Source organism: Phyllobates terribilis, unplaced genomic scaffold (genome assembly GCF_046119375.1).
Source record: "Phyllobates terribilis strain yellow unplaced genomic scaffold, ASM4611937v1 Scaffold_86__1_contigs__length_6382490, whole genome shotgun sequence".
Lineage (NCBI taxonomy): Eukaryota > Metazoa > Chordata > Amphibia > Anura > Dendrobatidae > Phyllobates > Phyllobates terribilis.
In genome coordinates this window covers 5,373,688-5,387,964 of record NW_027362846.1, presented here as the reverse complement: position 1 = coordinate 5,387,964, position 14,277 = coordinate 5,373,688, and the positions used below count along the sequence as shown (strand labels likewise).

Genomic DNA, 14,277 nt, shown 5'->3' with positions numbered 1-14,277 from the left:
CCAATCCTGTTATGTATGTTACCCCTCATCCCTCAATCCCCTCATCTCCCAATCCTGTTATGTATGGTACCCCTCATCTCCCAATCCAGGTATGTGTGGCCCCCTCATCCCTCAATCCTGTTAATATGTTACCCCTCATCCCCCAATCCTGGTATGGTACCCCTCATCCCCCAATCCAGGTATGTGTGGCCCCCTCATCCCCCAATCCTGGTATGTGTGGCCCCTCATCCCTCAATTCTGGTATGTGTGGCCCCCTCATCCCTTTCACGCTGCACACATACAAAAAAAATAAACACTTATACTCACCTTTCTTCCCTGTGCTCCAGCGCTGCTGTGTCCTGTTCTGCCGGAGGTCGGGGGAGGAGTGCGGCGCTGGAGCACCGCGCTGTCTGGCGCCATTTTGCTAAAGACACACTGCAAATGTGTCTTCAGTAAAATGGCGTTGGATAGCGCTATGCGCATGCGCCGATTCCGACGCCTCCACTCCGCCCCCGGTCTCCGGCAAGAAGAGAGGCGCCGCGGCAACGCTCCTCCCGGTCAGGTAAGTATGTAAGTATGGCACCGGAGATCGCGGTATGCATTCAGTGTCTACACATACCGTGATGTCTGGCACCATACACTCCTCTTACCTGTAACGGCTGGATACGTTCTTCTGTTTGGAGCCAGACTGCGCGTCGCGCATGCGCAGTCTATAGAGGCTTCAGAAATAGGGACGCTTAGACGGTTATATTATAGATGGGGATGTTAACAGTAGACACTAAAATAGGGACTAATAGATTGTGATATAAAGCCACCAGGTGCTTTTCAATTCTCCACTTCTTTGAACCAGCTTTGTCATTTGCTCAATTTTTACCGTGCATGTCACTGATCTTTTCTAGTGAAATGTTCAATGGAGAATCAAAACTGGACTTTGACCAGATTATTACCTGACCCTACTTCTAAACCCTTTCCTGATCTGCCTACATACTTCTTGTTGCCACAGAACGGTTTGGCTTCTCACTTGACTGCCCTTCCGGGACGTGTACTGCTGCTAGATATTGACCTTGGCTTCTCCAGCTTAGATGTCCACCTGCCTGACTTCTGTGTGTGACCCGGCTCTCTTCTTGACATTCAGCTGTAATCTGGTAACTCACAACCAGTGGCGTACCGCTAATGGCAGCAGGCCACATGACTGCTATGGGGCACGCGAGCCCAGGGGGTACCATTACAGTCCAGGGGCGTACTTATCGGGGGGTCCCGCCGATGCAGCTTCTCCCTGCAGCTCCACTGCTGACAGGAGAGAATGGCAGCAGAGCAGCAGAGATCCGTCCTCTGCTTCCTGCCTGCCGCTTCCTCCCTCACATAGGCCCGCGCTGCTTGATGACGTTATCATGCAGTGCGGGCCTGTGTGAGGGAGGAAGTTGCAGACAACAAGGAAGCTGCAGCCTGCGGGGGAACGGGCAGAGAGGTAAGTGTTGTTTTTTTGGTTTTTTTTATTTTAACTGAAACGCTGGGGAGGGGAGATGGGTGAGAGCAATGATGGGGATGGTGGGGCTGGGGAGAGCAATGTTGGGGCTGGGGAGAACAAAGATGTGCATGGTGGGGCTGGGGAGAGCAATTATGGGGATGGTAGGGCTGGGGAGAGCAATGATGGGGCTGGGGAGAGCAATGATGGGGATGGTGGGGCTGGAGAAAGCAGTGATGGGGCTGGGGAAAGCAAATATGGGGATGGTGGGGCTGGGGAGAGCAATGACAGGGGTTGCTGGGAGACAGCAATGACGGGGTTGCTGGGAGACAGCAATGACGGGGGTTGCTGGGAGACAGCAATGACGGGGGTTGCTGGGACACAGCAAAGACGGGGGTTGCTGGGACACAGCAAAGACGGGGGTTGCTGGGACACAGCAAAGACGGGAGGTGCTGGGAGACAGCAATGACGGGAGGTGCTGGGAGACAGCAATGACGGGAGGTGCTGGGAGACAGCAATGACGGGAGGTGCTGGGAGACAGCAATGACGGGAGGTGCTGGGAGACAGCAATGACGGGGGTTGCTGGGACAGAGCAATGACGGGGGTTGCTGGGACAGAGCAATGACGGGGGTTGCTGGGACAGAGCAATGACGGGGGTTGCTGGGACAGAGCAATGACGGGGGTTGCTGGGACAGAGCAATGACGGGGGTTGCTGGGACAGAGCAATGACGGGAGGTGCTGGGACAGAGCAATGACGGGAGGTGCTGGGACAGAGCAATGACGGGGGTGCTTGTATATTTTCCGTGTACACATAGCCTTACAGTTAATTGGGGAGAGTAACAGAGACTGAATAATTTATATTATTGGCCGGTGGAGATTATAGTTAATGGGGGGCACAGTGCTGCTTATCACTTTATATTTTGATTACTAAGTGGCTAATAGTATATTAATGGGGGGGGTACATATGTGTATTCCGGGGCGCAGTGCGGGGGAGACAGATGTATATATACAATATATGTGACCTTGTTATTTTCTAGGCTGGAGATCATCGTGACAAGATGAGTCGTGGCTGGGAGATGTGGACATGAAGGTCTGACCAGATGGAGAAGAAACAGCAGAAACCGACTCTGATCAGATGAGACATCAGCGGTAAGTACCCGGATGTAAATATTATTCTGTATCTGCACCAGGGCCGGCGTCAGCACCCGGCGCACCCGGGCAAATGCCGGGGCCCTGAGCAGGCAGAGGGGCCCACTGGCGGTCGCGCACCCCGCTGGGCTATGGGCGGAGGAGAGCGGTGTCATCGCCCGCCCTTCTCCGCCGCTTGCTCAGGGCCCCGGCAGGCGGATACTTACCTCTCCCCGTGCCTCCGCAGATCAGCTGTCTTCCTGCTCTGCGCTCCCTGAGACGTCTCAGGTCAGAGGGCGCGGTGACGTCTTTACACCTCGCCCTCCCCTGAGCCGTCACAGGGAGCGCTGAGAGGGAAGACGCCGACAACGCTGGAGTTCGGACCCGAGCAGCGGGCAGCGGGCAGCAGGTAGAAGGTGAGGAGAAGGGAGGTGAGTATTTGATTTTTTTTTTTTTAATGTATGGAGGCATGGGGCAGTATAAAGAGAAGGGCGGGGGGCATCCTGCATGGAGCATTATAAAGAGAGGGGGGGGCATCCTCCATGGAGCATTATAAAGAGAGGGGGGGACATCCTGCATGGGGCATTATAAAGAGAGGGGGGGACATCCTGCATGGGGCATTATAAAGAGGAGGGGTGACAGCCTGCATGGGGCATTATAAGGTGGGGAACAGCCTGCATGGGGCATTATAAAGAGGGGGGGGGACATCCTGCATGGGGCATTATAAAGAGGAGGGGTGACATCCTGCATGGGGCATTATAAAGAGGAGGGGTGACAGCCTGCATGGGGCATTATAAGGTGGGGAACAGCCTGCATGGGGCATTATAAAGGGGGTGGGGCAGCCTGTATGGGGCATTATGTGGGGGGTAACAGCCTGCATGGAGCATTATAAGGGGGGGACAGCCTGTATGGGGCATTATATGGGGACCGGTATCCTGTATGGAGCGTTATATGGGGGCCAGTATTCCGTATGGGGGCCAGTATTCCGTATGGAGCCTTATATGGGGGCCAGTATTCCGTATGGAGCCTTATATGAGGGCCAGTATTCCGTATGGAGCCTTATATGGGGGCCAGTATTCCGTATGGGGGCCAGTATTCCGTATGGAGCCTTATATGGGGGCCAGTATTCCGTATGGAGCCTTATATGGGGGCCAGTATTCCGCATGGAGCCTTATATGGGGGTCAGTATTCCGCATGGAACCTTATATGGGGGTCAGTATTCCGCATGGAACCTTATATGGGGGTCAGTATTCCGCATGGAGCCTTATATGGGGGCCAGTATTCCGTATGGAGCCTTATATGGGGGCCAGTATTCCGTATGGAGCCTTATATGGGGGCCAGTATTCCGTATGGAGCCTTATATGGGGGCCAGTATTCCGTATGGAGCCTTATATGGGGGCCAGTATTCCGTATGGGGGCCAGTATTCCGTATGGAGCCTTATATGGGGGCCAGTATTCCGTATGGAGCCTTATATGGGGGCCAGTATTCCGCATGGAGCCTTATATGGGGGTCAGTATTCCGCATGGAACCTTATATGGGGGTCAGTATTCCGCATGGAGCCTTATATGGGGGCCAGTATTCCGTATGGGGTCTTATATGGGGGCCAGTATTCCGTATGGAGCCTTATATGGGGGCCAGTATTCCGTATGGAGCCTTATATGGGGGCCAGTATTCCGTATGGAGCCTTATATGGGGGCCACTATTCTGTGTGGAGCGATTCACCGGTTTCTGAGCTATTGTGGAATTTACAATAGATATCACTCATGTAATGTAAGAAGTGAAATCTTTGCATTGTACTATATATATATATATTTCTCCGCCGTATCTCTGCATCATGAATCGTGGTATGTGTTAAAGGGGCCACTGAGACTCTTTCGCCCGGGGCCCAGAAAAACCTGGAGCCGGCCCTGATCTGCACTGTGCGACTTGGAGTGATAATGTTATCTGTAAAATCCTTTAGGCTGCATTCTCACATTTGTGTGAAATGTCCGTATACTGCCAGATTTTTTTATCGGATGGTCCACAGACTCATAGAGTTTTATAGATCCATTCACGCATCCATGAAAATCACGGTTCTGAGAATGAGATCTGTGAGGGTCAGAGAATGTCCTATTCTGATCTCATCTGATCTTGAGAATCAGAATAGGTCATGCTCAATGCATCTGTAAAACAGGGCAGCACACCGACACAGCACATAGATACAGGAATGTAGCGGTATTATGTATAGCATACTCCCTTAGTATATAGTGTACTCACTTATTATGTATAGCTCCGTCCTTCGTTATATAGATTCATCTTTTATTATGTCTAACACCCTCCCTTATTACCTACCATCCTCTCTAGCTCTAGGGGGTCACAGTTGGGGGATCATACTGTATTGGGGTCACCATACTTTGCCTTGGGAGTTGAGGTGGGGTACAGTAGGGTCCTTATACTGTGAATGTGGAGGAATTCACCATGGGGGTATCATACTGTGTTTGGGGGGCACTTTTATTGGCATCATACTTTATGGGGGCAATGAAAGAGGAATCTAGGACTTCAGCAGGAGTAAAAATTACTATGTAAAGGCTGGAAAGTTGTGAGATCTGCTCTTCTGTGACCCCGACAATCATTTACATTTTCTTAGGGTGTGGTGGGGGACCCAATTAAAACTTCTGCTATGGGGACCCATGATTCCTATGTACGCCCCTGCTCACAACTACATTACAATTGGAGACATGGTGCCTTTCTGCAGCAAATAAAATTCCATTTCAGCATTGAAACTTTGCTACCAAAACGCGTTAATCAAAAAAGGTGTAAAAAAAAAGCTTTTTTTGATTACGCATCAAATCTATCTGCAAGTAAAATGCACGTCAATTACTTGTGTGATCAAACTCATAATATAATGACCACAGGATCTGTGGCTTCTCTGCATTTAGTGGTTACTACTCACCTGGGTGGTCATATGTAGGAATCTCCTCTTTACACCGCTCATCACCCCTTACATATGTCTCTATAGTATTAATATGGGTCAGATCTTCACCCTGAAACAAATATTGTAAAAGTCACAGACAGATGGAGAAGTCACATCTATGGTCAGCTCTAATCCTGCCATCTCCACCGTCCTCATTACACAAGTATAAAACATATAATACTGGTGGATAAAACAAGACAGAACACAAGACCTTCACAGCCGTCTACACATCATAGGGGAGATCTCATGACACCTTCTCTCCATCTACCTGATGATCCTGAGGAACATTGGGGTCTTCTTGTTTACAGGCCTGTGGAAGAAGAGGACAGGGACATCTCTCTGGTGTTGTCCTCTTACTGGATAGATCTGGAGGAAACACATACAGGGACTGAATTCATTCTTTACATACAGATAATTATAGGCCGTGTGTATTTAGTCCTGTCTATTACCTGGTGATGTGAGGGGCTGGGGAAACTCCATCATGACGTCCTTGTACAGATCTTTGTGTCCTTCTAAATACTCCCACTCCTCCATGGAGAAATAGACGACGACATCCTGACACCTTATAGGAACCTGACACATACAATGATACCGTCACCCCCCCGATCCCTTCATAGCGTTACTGTATAATGTCCCAGCATTCCCAGCAGTGTCACCTCTCCAGTCAGCAGCTCAATCATCTTGTAGGTGAGTTCTAGGATCTTCTGGTCATTGATGTCCTCATGTATCAGGGGGTGAGGTGGAGGCCCCGTGATTGGGCTCAGGGGTCTTCCCCATCCCTCAGACACAGGGTCCTGACGGCGCTCACTAGAGGTCTTCTTCACTACTGTGTAATCCTGGTTATGGAGAGACACATTAATAAATCTCCCTCCAGACATTTCCAGAGTCCTCACCTCTCCAGTTCTGTCCATCTGTTATTCCCATAGATAAGAATGATGTAATGTGACGTCATCAGAATCTCTCACCTCTCCAGTAATCCGGAAGAGGATCTCTAGGGTGAGGTGGAATATCCTCTCCGCCATCTTTTCCTTGTCCTTCTCCATCCACTAAGGTTTAAGGTAAATTTTCTAGAAGATGGAAGATAATGATGTAAAAACAACTCGCTGTTCACACGTTCAGTTTTTTCAGCTTCTTTTAACCCCTTCAGGTGGAAACAGTTAGAAGCAGCGACCTGAAACAGCAGATAAGACCCCAAAGTCCTGTCAGGCGGGGGCGCTCTGCTCTGAGGCCGGAGAAGGGGGTTATAGTGAGGTCACAGGACTCCGTCTGTTATTAGGGAGATTCTCACTTCTGGGCGATTTCACAACAAACTCGTTTCTTCACATTAACAAGAAAAGGAAAAGGATCGTTCACTAATGGCCTCAATGTGCTGCGCGTGATCCAGGGAGCGGCTGCCGGAGACGTCTGGAGGAGCCTTCACTACATGAAGAAGACGAGAAGAAGATGACGTCCAAGAGACCGAAGCCGAATCCTGCTAGAGAGTAATGGAGACGGCACCGACCTCCACCTGCAGAGCCGCCACCACATATATGGCTGCTCTGTGCCCACAGGACCTGTGATGAGGTCACAGGAGGGGAGGAGTCAGGGGTCACATGTTCAGGGGCCTCAGTGGATGCAGGACTCTGCTGTGCTGGTTGTCATGGTGCTGGATGAGCTGAAGTTTATGTGTGGGGTCAGGAGGGGTTTACAGTGTGGATGTAGCAGAGTGTGTACGAGGTGTACGGAGCGGAGCCGTGTGTGTACGAGGTGTACGGAGCGGAGCCGCGTGTGTACGAGGTGTACGGAGTGGAGCCGGGTGTGTATGAGGTGTACGGAGCGGAGCCGTGTGTGTACGAGGTGTACGAAGCGGAGCCACGCGTGTACAAGGTGTACGAATAGAGCGAGTTCTGGGTCACTTAGATGAATGATGTTGGGAGTGTATTTGCATGAAGGAAGCTGTCAGTTTCTATGCACCTTCATTTACCTCACTATAGCTGTATACATGTGTGCATGTATTTCAGCCATTAACTTCTTGTTCGGTCTTCGATGATGTAAGGTGGCTTCCAGACACATAGTTGATGGGAAGTATGTATCACAGATGAGGTTGTCCTCTGTGATGTAAACCTGGAGTAATGCTCTAGTGCATATAGTACTAAGAGGCTTGTTTTGTGCATCTAGGCCAGCTATTACAGGCAGCCTGAAAGATGGGTGGGTCTGGCTGCCCACATATCTCACCCTTGGGTGTGATTCACAAGGTAAAATGGAGTCTGTTTGATACATGACAGATGCTAGAGTGAGTGGTAATGGACCGGTTCGTGCACTCCATTCCAAGGCCAATACAGACTTGGGTTGCCCAGGGTGAGCTCGGAACGCTGATGACCTGGTCAGACTAGTCAAAAGGTATTAGGGGGTCAAGGGTTCATTGGGGAGGCAACCCACTCCATACTGGGGTCTCAACAAGGAACGGAGGCCCAAAAAGGAGTGGGGCGTCAAAGGGGCAGGGAAGAGTATGCCGAAGGTCCCAGCTGGCGATATTATATGCTGGAAATGTCACAGCCAAGGCCATATAGCCGCCCGTTGTCCCTTGACCTCCGAGCAGCTGTTCATACGATACGTACCCAGCCTGCAGTGTGAACTGTCCATCCACCGAGGGGCCACAAGCTTGTGTGAACTGTCCACCCAGCGAGAGGCCAAAAGTTTGTCCCGTAAAGATGAATAGTCATCAAGTGACTGGACTGCTAGACTCAGGGAGTTTGGTGACCCTTGTGAGAGCCACACTTCCTCCCCAGCTTATCCTTGGGAAGAAGGTTGGCATCCATTGCATTCACTGGGATGCTAAAGACTATCCAGTGGCCAGAGTAGACATTGAAACAGCCCAAGTCCCACAAGGTCGGCGTGGTTTAGGACTTTTTGCACCCCATCATCATAGGCTGGGACTTTTGTTGGTTTTGGGACTTGTGGGGGAGGGGGACAGTGCTTGTTTGCTCAGATAACAGATGGGTCTCCCATAAAAAAGTGTCCCCACACTCAGAGTCTAATGGCTTTCTGTTTTGTGTCCTTGTGGGAGATGAGGAGATAGTGTCCCCTGAGTTCGACATTCCTTAGGTGACCAGCGAAAATTTTGGGTACACCCAACATAGGGACCTATCTCTAATGGAGGCGTTCAATAATGTAACCATCATAAAAGGTATAGCACAGGAGCCAGGGGCTGACACCAGGTTTCCCTATTTTATGTTGAGTGGGGACTTATTGTACCAGGTTACTAAGGTCAGAGAGGAAATAGTGGAGCAATTGTTGGTACCAGGACCCTATAGATGGAGGGTGTTGGACATGGCCCATTCACATGTCTTGGTTGGTCTTCTGGGTGTGGACAAAACTCAAGAACGGGTTATGCGAAGGTTCTATTGGAATGGATGTCACCAGAAAATCTTAACGTATTGAAGGTTCTGTCCCACCTGCCAAATAACTGCCTCCTCCTCTCACTTTCGAAGTCCCCTCGTGCGTGCCATTACCCATCATAGAAGTGCTGTTTGAGTGAATTGCCATGGACTTGGTTAGACCCTGGTTAAATTTGCTCGTGTGCATTAATATATATAGGCCATCCTTGACTATGCTACGCGATACCCTGAAGCGGTTCCCCAGAGAAACTCCTCTGCGAAAAGTATAGCCCGCTAGTTAGTACACGATTTTTTCCGAACAGTATTACCGAGGGACATCCTGACCGACCAAGGAACCTCCTTTATGCGTAAGGTGATGAGGGAACTGTGTAATGCCTTGCAAATTACACTACTGAAGACGTACATGTACCATCCCCAGACAGACGACCTTGTGGAAGGGTTCAATAAAACTTTGAAGAGTATGCGTAAGATGATCATAGAGAAGGACGGTTGAGACTTGGACTGTCTCCTACCGTATCTGTTGTTTTCTATCCGTGAGGTTCCACAAGCATCTACCAGTTTCTCTCCGTTTGAACTTCTGTATGGCTGACATCCTCAGGGTTTCCTTGATATAGTGAAGGAAACCTGGGAAGCTGAAGTCATGCCCCACCAGAGCATCATCAAACACGTCAACCAAATTCAGGAGAGGATTGTGAAGGTGATGCCCATCGTAAAAGGACATCTGCAGGCACAAGAGGCTCAAGCTAGGGTCTACAACCCGTCAGCCATGGTGAGTCAGTTCAGCCCCAGGGAGTTCTTGTACTAATTCCCACAGTGGAGAGTAAGTTCTTGGCCAAATGGCAAGGCCCCTATGATGTGGTAGAGAAGCTTGGTGAAGTGAACTACAAGGGTCATCAACCAGAAAGACAAAAACTGTACCAAGTGTACCACATCAATCTTATCAAGCCATGGCAAGACAGGGAGCCTGTTGAAAATCTGTGTTTGCTGGTCAAGCCGAAAGCAGATGTTAATGGAGTCAGAATTGCAAAGATGCTGTCGAAGACCCAAAGACAGCAGTTTTGGGAGTTGTTGCAGCAGAATAGAGACCTGTTCTCAGATTTGCTGGGGTGTACAGAGGCCATAGAACACGGGATTCTGATGGAATTCTATGTGCGGGTGAACTTGAAGCCCTATTGAATTCCCGAGGCCCGGTGAGAGCTGATCTCCAAGGAAGTAAAGAGTATGCTGAATCTCTGAGTCATTGAGGAATTCTAGAGCCGGTGGTCCAGGTTCCAAAACCTGATGGCGAATGAAGTCTCCAAGTTCGATGTATATCCGATACCGCGTGTCAATGAGCTGATCGAGAAACTTGGGCCAGTAAGGTATATAACCACCTTGGATTTAACAATGGGATATTGGCAAATCCCCATGTCACAAGAAGCCAAGGAGAAGACTGCTTTTTCTATGCCTGATGGATTCTTCCAATATGTGTGGATGCTATTTGGTCTGCAGGGAGCCCGATCACCTTCCAGAAGGCCATGGACCCGATCTTCGCACCCCATAAGAATTATGCTGCGGCATACTTAGACGATATTGTAGTCTTCAGCACAGATTGGGGGAAGTCATCTGCAAAAGATGCCTTCAGGAAGGCGAGGTTTCCTATAAATCTGAAAAAATGTGCCTAGGATTTCTAGTAGGTGGAGGCGAGATCAAACCCCAGATCAGTAAAGTGGATGCAATCCAAAACTGGCCAAGACCACTCTCATGAAGCAACTTAGAGCCTTCCATTGAATCGTGGGGTACTATAGGAGATTTCTCCCAAACTTTGCCATGACGGCCGCTTTCCTGACCGACCTCCTTAAGGGGATGAAATCAGCTATGGCCAAATAGACTGTGGAGGCGGAGAGAGCCTTTCAAGAACTGAAAGTAGCTTTGTGTAAGCAACCGGTTCTGGTTGCCCCCGACTTTATGAAGGAGTTTGTACTCCAGACAGACACCTCAGAAGTTGGTTTAGAAGCCATCCTTTCTCAGGTGATACATGGGAGGAGCACGCTGTTCTCTACCTGAGTAGAAAGCTATCAACATGTGAGCTATAGAAAAGGAATGCTTGGCCAAAAGTGGAGGGTGGACACATTACGATACTATCTGTTAGGGCGAAAATTTAAATTAATATCAGACCATGCTCCACCCAGGCAGATGAGGGAGAAAAAGGGGAAAATGCATGAGTTACCCGCTGGTTTCTAGCCCTGCAGGGTTTCAGTTTCCACTGAACATAGACCTGGGAAGCTGCATGGTAATGCCGATGCCCTCTCGAGAATCCCATGTCTAGAAGTAGAAGGTGCCAAGCCCCACAGGTTTAGGCAGAGTGGCTACCAGACATAGTTGATGGGAGGTATGTATCACAGAGGTGGTTGTCCTCTGTCATGTAAACCTGGAGTATTGCCCTAGTGCACTTAGTACTAAGAGACTTGTTTTGTGCATCTGGGCCAGCTTTTATGGGCAGCCTGAGAGATGGGCAGGTCTGGCTGCCCACATACGTTAGGTGGTTCACAGGGTAAAATGTAGTCTGTTTGACACATGGTCTGTGTGTGTGGAGGTAAGAAGGCCCCCTGTGTGTTATCTCCAGACTGAGCAGGTATACTGGATTTTCAAAGATGGCTGCCACTGTTTGTCACGCCTTTTTCTATGTGCTTGTTTTGCATATCTGAGGGATTTCAAAATCTCACTTGATTTCATCAGTTTAAAGCTTTGGTAATGCAGTGGGCTTCTGCGCTCAGTCAGGCAGCAGAACCTTCTGTTGTTTACAAGTATTTTGTCTCTAGCAGCATCTCCTATGTTGCCCCCTATGACTTTTAGGCAGGGTTCACACAAGCATATAAAAAATAATCCAGTTTTCATCCACAAAAAAATCTGTTGGGCATCGTTCTTTTTTTACATCACCAGTTATTAACGTTGTGACAAGGTCACTGGCAAAGTACTGGAGAGACGATGCGTAACACTAAGATTGTTAGCTCCAGTGATATAAATATAGAAAAAGTGTCCCAGCACACGAAGTATAGAAAGGGGTTAATCAGCCATCTTAGTGCTAGGGTGATTAAACACATGTAGAAAGGGAAGAACTCAGAGGATAAAATCACAGCCTTTCAGAACATTTGGGTAGGGAGGGCCTGAACGTGGAAGCTCTGGAGCTGTGGTATTCATGTTAAGGAAAGCTAAACCTTGGGGTTCTTTTGTTCCTGAAGCGGGTGGCTACCCTTAACAAGGACTGTGCCATACGTTATGGCATAGGAATATACAGTTTGAGTAAGAGATAGTTAAAAGCTGGGAATAGCCCACATTTTGGGAGGGGGTAGATCAGATAAAACGGGGAAGTACTTCCTAGTGAGGAGTTCGAGGACAGGAAGTCCCAGACAGTTGTGACAGGTTCAAGATCAGTGGATGCAGCAGCAGTGAGGTGTCTTGTCAGTTACAAGTCTCCAAAACAGTATGAGGACACATCTGAAGTTTTGTGCAGATCCTGGGTCGGTTTTGGGCCTAGGGCCCAGAAGAGGTATCAGATTCCATGTCTCTGTCTTCTCTGTGAGGAAGAGGCCAGCCGGGTCACAGTGAGAGGGAAAGATGGTGGTCCTCAGGAAAGCTGTAATGCCAGAAAGAAAGCCCCTGTTACTAACAGAAGCTGTTGAGGTGGGGACAGGTCGGGCAGAATGGAGCAAAGGACTGATAGTCCACTGGGCAAAGGAAACATCAACCGGAGGGGACTCTGTCTCATTCTATGTACCGCAACCACATGTATCCAAATTGCACAGCGAAGCTGAACCTTTTAAATCGGACCTGAAGTCTTCTGTTATGTGTGCAGCTGTATCTGGTTCCATGGACGGGGAGATAACAAGGACTCCCGTATGACAAATGAGTTTAGAAGAAGGGTTTTAGGGCAAAGAGAATTGAGTTGTGGTCCAGAGCACCAAGCCCAGCGCTCCCTTTCACCAGTGTGACACATGTAACGACTGACAGTTTGCTCTCCTTGCTTACATGTCTCCAGGGGTGGATTAAGAGTGTAACATACCTAGTGGCATTCTTGCATAGTGCTCCATCCCCCACTATGCAAGATCGCAAACTTGATCACCAGTCCAGTCTGCTAGCCTGGCTTCTTTCCATGCTGTCTGCTTGCCTCTGTTCTGGCTGCTTAAGGGCGGCGCCCGATCTCTTCCTGCTTCTTGTAGCTGCTGTGGGCACACCCCTAATGCGTCCTCAGCCTATTGCTGTCCGTCACTGGATATTTAAACCAGCTTCACCTGGAAGCTGGTGCCTGAGCAACATGTTCATTCAGTGTGCTCTTTCACTCTGAATGTGCCAGGTCCTATTCTGTGTTTTCTTGCCTGCCTGTCTGCCTTCCTGGAGGCTGTATTTCCAGGCCCGTCTGAACACGCTCCTAGCCTGTTCGTCCCGCCCTCTGGGGGCCGCATACCCAGACTCACTCCTGTATCTCGCTGCAGTAACAGTTCCTGTCTGAACTGTCTCCTAACCTGCTTCCTGTTTTTCTCTATGTCCGTACCTTCCCTTTCTCCTGCATTGTCTGAACCAGCACTTGGCTTTACCTTGGCTCGTTCCTGTATTTGTTGCAGTAACAGTTCCTATCTGAACTGTCTCCTAACCTGCTTCCTGTTTTTCTCTATGTCCGTACCTTCCCTTTCTTCTGCATTGTCTGAACCAGCACTTGGCTTTACCTTGGCTCGTTCCTTTATTTTGTTGCAGTAACAGTTCCTGTCTGAACTGTCTCCTAACCTGCTTCCTGTTTCTCTCTATGTCTGTACCTTCCCTTTCTCCTGCATTGTCTGAACCAGCACTTGGCTTTACCTTGGCTCGTTCCTGTATTTGTTGCAGTAACAGTTCCTGTCTGAACTGTCTCCTAACCTGTTTCCTGTTTTTCTCTATGTCCTGTTGCAAGACGACTCGCTCGGCTCTCCTGGAGGCAGACTCAGGACACACTTTCTCAGGTTTCCTTTCTGCTGGTTTATTATCAGTCATAAGCTCATGCAGGTTTCACAGGAAAACAAACATGACCCCTCTGAGTTAAATGGAAAAAAAACAAAACAAAGTATAACTCAGTCCATAGATGAGCGGGTTCCGCCCGCTCTCGGTAGCATAAACTGCACTGCTAAAGTCCATGTGAAAAGCTCTGCAGCTTCCACAATACTGTCTGGAGACTTCCCTCTCCAGACCGCACTCCAGAGAAAAAAAAAGGGACTGAGCTTTTACACATTGCTCAGCCACACCCTGAGGGGAGGTAGGGGGAATGGCGTCCCGCCCTCTTTGCCATTCCCATAAAACCGCACACCCTTTAACAGAGTAAGCCTACCAGCATATAATACGCTGGCAGAAAAATAAAGTAGGTCTT

At 49.3% G+C, this 14,277-nt stretch overlaps 1 pseudogene; it reads right to left on the bottom strand.

Annotated features, from left to right (window-relative positions):
• Positions 1-14,277, bottom strand: part of LOC141197716 (uncharacterized) — a 157,510-nt pseudogene that overhangs the window by 107,763 nt on the left and 35,470 nt on the right.